The 6,861-nt window shown below is 40.7% G+C and overlaps 1 long non-coding RNA gene across 1 annotated transcript; it reads left to right on the forward strand.

Annotated features, from left to right (window-relative positions):
• The first annotated feature begins 2,891 nt into the window (after positions 1–2,891).
• On the forward strand, positions 2,892–5,340 carry LOC140561937 (uncharacterized). Its single transcript, XR_011980109.1, has 3 exons — positions 2,892–2,982; positions 3,755–3,834; positions 5,292–5,340. It is a non-coding gene; the product is annotated as an uncharacterized lncRNA (long non-coding RNA).
• The last annotated feature ends 1,521 nt before the right edge of the window (positions 5,341–6,861 follow it).

Here is a 6,861-nt window from a genome sequence, read left to right on the forward strand (position 1 = left end):
TGGCTGGCCAGAGACGCCGAGCACAAGTGTAAGGAGCATTCCCTAAAACCTACAGACAAACACAGGCCAGTCTGGATCACTTGGGCAGTCCAGTATATTTGAGGTACACTATATGTCCAAATGTTTGCGGACAGTCCTTCTAATGAATGCGTTCAGCTACTTTAAGCTGCAGCCATTGCTGCTGACACACACACACACACACACACACACACACACACACACACACATACACACACACACACACACACACAGCCCTGTAGAGAAGTGCTGTCTAGGTACTAGAGGGCTAGAGGAGCTGTGTTCTCTGGAATGATGGATGGTGCTCCATCTAGTGCATTTGGGATAAGTTGGGGATATCGGGTAAGGTAACGATCTTGTCGCTGAATGCAATCAAATCCTCACAGCAGTGTGGATCCGTTCTTCACTTTTTTTAAAGTGTGTGATGCTCTTTTGTGCAGACGGATACATTTCCGTGATGAACGTGGAGCTGAATATGAAGGAGATGCTGGAGTTGGGCAAACGGGCCTCGCAGGCTGCTGGACGAGGGGCGGGGGAGCTGGACACCCTCAGCCTCAGCAGCAGGTGCAGAACTGTCCAATCTCTCTCTCTCTCTCTCTCTCTCTCTCTCTCTCCACGTTAATGGTAATATCCCTGACTGTTTGTACCTTCTGCAGGTCTTCACATTACAACCTGGTTCTCACGAGCAGCTGTAAGTGTCTGTGTGTGTCAGCAGTAGATTGTTGAGATTGTGGTGCTGTTGAACTGCTCTACTGACTGCTCTGTGGTGTTTTGGTTCAGTCACTGATGACAGTGAGGAGTGGAGCGGAGAGGATGCGACCCTGTCCACTTTAGGGGAAAACATGTGAGTTACACATTACTATTTCTGTCTGGGTTCGGTACGAGCGCTCCAGTTCCTGTCTTAACGGGAGGTTAACAGAGCCGTGATGGAGTGGAAATAAATGGCTAAAATGTGGCCTTTCTGTAATGGTAGCTTTAGCTTTACATGGCATGTTGTTTCCTCTTCACCCAGGGGCCCCAATCGAGCCAACTCCATGCCTGATGTGTGTAAGTGTCTCTTGTTTGTTTTGCTGCTTTTGTTTTTTTTCCCCCAAGTTATTTATTTTATTGAAGGTATTTGGTGCTATAGTCTTTTTATTTATGATTTTTTGGGTAGGATAGGGTCACCATTTTATTTAAATGAATTTTAGTCATTAAAGGTCATTAAAATGGTAGTGGCTCAGTGCCAGTACCTCCTCATTTCAATGCCCTGTGTAAAAAAAAAAAAAAAAAAAAAAAAAAGATAATAATAATAATAAATAAATATGAAATTAAAATTTTGAAAAGAGCTGGCATATAGAAATAGTGTTGCTGTATAATTAAAAATGATATTTAAAGTAAGTGAAAATGTAAATATAAAAAAGGTACATGCTAGTTGATATGGCTTGCTGGAAACTAAAATAAAAAAATCGGAAAAATGGTAAATTAAAACTAATTAAATAAATGAATTACCATTTTATTTATTCTGCTAGGCTGTTTATGGGAAATCCACTTATCTTGTATGGCACTTGTTTGAATGTGGGGCAGTGGTGGCTCAGCAGTTAGTGCTCCGGCCTATTGACGACAGGCTTGTGGGTTCGATACCCGGGCTCGGCAAGCTGCCACTGTTCGGGCACATTAAGCCAAGGTGCTTCACCCTCTTTGCTCCCCGGCTACTGCAGCAATTGCTACCCGCCGCTGCGGGCGCACATGCTCACGGTCACTGTTGGGTTAAAGGCGGAGGTTAAATTCCAAAAAATAATATTAATAAATAATAATCTCTCCTTGTTGTAGTTGGTGGGCATGCCAGTGCTGAACATGCATTGAGTGCTGGCAGTATGGAGGACATCCCGTCTCAGTAAGCCACTCCCACCAACACCTGTACAGTTTATTTCTGCAAAGCCACTGAAACGAGGTTCAGCTGTGTTCTTTTGCATTCGTACTCCAGAGTGAAGCATGTGGCTCTTCAGAAGCTGGCCGTCTTCTTCCAGAACTCCAGGGAAGACCTCCACTCTGTAACACCGCTCACAGACTCTGCAGATTCCAAGTATGGCTCACCCACTTTAACTGGGCTGGTTAAGGTTGTTTTACCTGTGTTTTAGGAAGGAGGGGTGGGTTTAATGGCACTGGTGTAATAGTGGACCTTACTTTAAGACTGTGGTTGACTCAGAAATGGTAACGTTAGTGTTTTTCTGGGAGGCATTGAGTGGTCTAGTGCTTAATAACTGCGTTATTTACTTTCTGAGAACGTCCGCACTGGCTGTAATGTCCGATAATGGCACCTTGAGGACACCAGATGGCGCTCTGAACACAGTGGTTCAAACAAAGACTTGGAATTAGATTGGGAATAATAGTCAGTTGGGAAATTTCTTAATAAAATACTGTGCATTTGTTCTGCTAAATATTTGTGGTATCATAGAAATATAATAGTATTCTGTTCTACAGCTTCACTGCTCCAGGTAAGTCCCCTCTGTATCCGTCTCTGCTTGGGCACTTGGCCGGTATTTTCATATGTCAACACCAGAGCTTGCTTGTTGGTATGGGTGGGTGTCGGGTTGATATCAGCAGTAACTGATCTGATCCTGTAACAAATCTATCCTAAAGCAGCCACACACTTGGACTGAGTGATGAAGCACCTAGCTGACCCCCTTCATGTGGGGAAAGGGGTCGTAGATTCAGTAGTTTAAGTAGAACGTGATGTCGTATCTCCTGTGAACTCATTTGCTGCTGGTGTTTGGTGTGAGATTCATGTTTTAGCAGCACTTGACTTCCTCCCGTGCGACACCACTGGTGCCGGTCCACAGGCCTGAGGTTGAAGAGGGTGAAGGTGTCAACACCATACCATATGTTCACGACCGTTCTCCTCATCCTGTTACACCACTGCTGAATGGCTTGTTTTTGTCTGTTACTGACAGGTCTTCTAAGTGTTGTGGAGGAACCTTATGTGTAAGTATGATGATGAGTCAGGCCTAGTTCCTTTTAGTGCACTGTGTAAAGAAAAACAAAAAGTATATAGTCAAAACAAAAAAAAGATAAACAAAAAGATACTTTCATTTATTTATGTAATTATATATTCATTTATTTTTATTACTAGTATAAAAGCTTATATATATTATATTATTATGTGTGTGTGTATGTATGTATGTATGTATATATATATATATATATATTTTTTTTTATTTTTTTTTTAGTGTGTGTGTGTTTATTTATATATAAATAAAAAAAAAATTTTTATATATATATATATAAAAATATATTTTTTTATATATTTTATATAAATGGTTTTATTTTATTTATATATATATAAATTTTTTCCCCCTTATCATTTATTTATTTATTTATTTATTTATTTATTTACTAGTATTAAAAAAAATATTATTTATTAACTGAAAAGATCAGTTTGGCCAGTGTGTGACGAATAGGTGAGAGGATCCCAAACCTGGCAACCCTGCTTTGACTGAGGTTGCTGAAATCACCCATAGATAAAAAGGGATGACCTCTAAGTCCAAGCTGTTCCTCTGTGTGAATCTCAGGCTGTTATTTTAAGCACTCTGCTGTTTGTGGAGGTCTCTAGTCTGAAGCTATTATAGTTAAAGGTTGAGAGTGAAGGAAGTCGTTGGTAGATTCAGTGCTGAAGAGAGAAAAGCTTGAATGGGTCCTGAAGTAAAAGCAGCAGTAATCTTAGTGTGATGTGTTTTCCACCTCCCTCCTTTGCCAGTGAGGAGGACCAGTGCAGTTTCGCAGACATGGAGCTCCTGCCCCCTCCTGACCTCTACGCTGACTCTGTCTGAAACCCAGGTTGGTTTCAGTTCGTTCCACATCAGAACCGAAAAGGCTGATTTCTCAGTACTGCTTTTAGATTTTATTGACTGTTTGAACTTTACCTCGTGTCAGGATTCGATGGGTAAGCGACTTTTAATGAAGACTCAGCTTTGCCACACTAACATGTCACATCACTGGAACGTCTGCTACCTGTAGAAGCTTGATTGATGGCCTACATTCTTTGTGCTAATGACAATGTTCAGTTCTTTAATTAATAAAGATTTGTCTGGGTAATCAATCAGCTGGTGCATTCAGTGCCCAAATTCAGTACAGTGTATGCATTCATGAACTTTTGGATGTTCTAGAAAGAATAATAAATAATAATTATTTTATTTATTTATTTATTTTTAACCTCTTCCTTCTGGATAATCAGTAAAGCAGCGAGATCCTGGTCTATAATTATTTTAAAATAATAAATATATATAAATAATACAATTATACACAAATGTATCTTGTAGGGTTGGCCAGTATCCACTTTTGTCTATGCAATCTTATCCTGCCATGTTTTAAAACCATAAAATGGCCAAATACAGCGTTCTGTTTGCTCTCAGGGTCATAAAGTGAACATTTCACTGTTTTAACTTGATCATTTATTACATTTTAAACCAATCTGATCATTACAAACCTTAACCTAGAGACGCTGCTTAGCAGTAGCTTACTTGGCAGTTAAACAGTCCGATCACCTCACAGCTAACTCGGTCCGTCTGACTGAAACACCACTTATCAACGTCTAGACGAGGCCGACTCGAGCGACTGGAGGCTATTGATCGAGCTGCTGCTGCTGTTAAAAGGACAGAAGCTGAAATCAAAGATTTCTCCTCATGGTTTTGGATCTGTAGCCCTCGCTAAGCTGGCCTTTGCTTCACTAGCTCAGTTGCAGCTCCCCCAAGTATCAGACGGCCCAGAGCAAAAATTCAAACCTGAGCGCAAAGTGGAGCGACTGGTGTTGGGGGAGGAACAGAAGGAGAGGCCGGTTCTGCTGGGTTCGGACTCGCTAGGCTTAGATAATTTAGCTAGCAGGCTGAACACCACAGCACAGGCTGTGTTCCAGCTAACTGTGGCTCAGATCCACCTGTTTAGATGGTAAAACCTCATATCTTGGAGGGAATGGAGGCTTATTTAGTCGACTGGCTCATCCAGGTTTGCTTGCTGTCCCAGTTGAAGTCAGCGTCACTAAACTCGCAACTACGGCCTCATTTTGAGATAGTGTCAACATTTGTAATTGCCACGCTATGCTGTATTACTGTTAGGCTTAGGGGGTATAGTGTCCTGCCTTTTCTTTTGAGTGAAAAAAGCCCTGTTTTTGGAACATGCCTTTCGTCAGCTGTGGCTGCATGACTCCAGGCCTCCTTAGATCACCTAGAATTTCAGGCTAGGTCTAGATCAGTATTGCAGACCTACAGAATAACCCCGTACTGTTCTCATTCTTGCAGGTCAACATCACCCATGCACTTGTAGTTGAAATGCCAGGCTAAAGCGAAGGAGGTGCACATGCAGTCTGCATTAGCTCTGTCTGAGGCCTGCTGACACTACAGGAACTACAGGCTTTCCAACATCGACCCTTTTTTTTATCAGAACTGACTTTCATTGAGATGAAAGACGGAGATTAATTAATAAAAAAAAAAGATTGTTGGTGAATGACCGGTCTGAGCACTCATGGGTGTATTATGAGTATTATGGTGTTTATTCTTATTATTATCATTGCAATTTAATTTTTTTTTTTTTTTGCCCTTTGAGATGTCTTGATCTTTGCACTTTGTCTTTGTTGTGCTCTCTTTACTTCATGCAGATTTACTTTATGCAGTTTGGTTTGTTTTTGTTTGTTTGTTTTATGTTTGCATTAAAACACTGTTTTCTGTGAATGGATGCATACAATAAATATATACATAATTGTATACATAACTAGTGTCCGCATCGTTTTCCCCATCCCGCCTGCTTTAACTACTCTAATTTCTTTGCTGCCGCAGTAGTTGTAGTTGACGGTGTTCTTAAACGCAGTGACAGACACCACTAGAGGGTGCAATTCAGCAGCACTGAGCTGTGTAGAAGGTGAGGCCTATGCCTTGTGGTGGCTTTCTTCTCATGTGACTTGGGGGAACTTTTAAAGGGGTGGTCATTGGACCATTTTTCTTATTAATTAACTTTAACGCTGTTAACATACATAAACAGCTTAGTAAAGTCTTAAAACCCGTTCCCTTCACTAGCCCATATGCTGAATAGAAACCAGCCCATTTGGTTTTGTGAGGTCACGAAAAAAAAACAGTGCCTTTCTAACCCAACAGCATTATCTATATCTATCTACCCCTCCTCGAGCCAGAAGTAAGTTTATGTATGGTAATCAGCCCTAACCTTAAAACCCTGCTTGATGTTGTGGAGGCATGTGTAATAAGTGGGCCACCAAAACTGCTCTGACATGGACTCCAAAAGGATGGTCCTGAGCATTGAAGAACAGGGTGAAGGAAGGCTAATGATGGAATACGCAGAGAAACAGATGGATGCAAGTCAAGTCAAGAGGCATTTATAGTCATTTCAGAACAAGAACAATACAGTACAGGACCGACTGCAGATAGGACAGTGTGCTGAGTTGGGGTAGTAAGAATAAGGCGCATAGGAATTTAACATGGCTTGACATTACATGCAGACAGCTTATAATACACAGGGCTCCTGTATAGGAAGAGGAGCTGATAGAATGGACAAGGCGGTGGTTTTAATGAAGTGGCCGGTCGGTTTAAGGAATCATTAAAAAATAAATTAATTAATAAATTAACTGGGTTTTCCTCAATAGTAAAGAATAGTAATGAAGAATGTATGCAATCAAATGGTTCTGTGAGTCTATATAGAAAATAGTGTCTAGCAAAGCTCAGAAAACCATATTTTTAAACTACAATTTATTGTGAAAATCTTGTATTTTTTATATTTTGACATGCTTTGAATGGCAGTTTCACAATTAAAGGATCATTAGAACAATAAAAATGCAAAATCCAAAACCAAATAGTTGCATTA

This window comes from Salminus brasiliensis, chromosome 9 (assembly GCF_030463535.1).
Source record: "Salminus brasiliensis chromosome 9, fSalBra1.hap2, whole genome shotgun sequence".
NCBI classification, from domain to species: domain Eukaryota; kingdom Metazoa; phylum Chordata; class Actinopteri; order Characiformes; family Bryconidae; genus Salminus; species Salminus brasiliensis.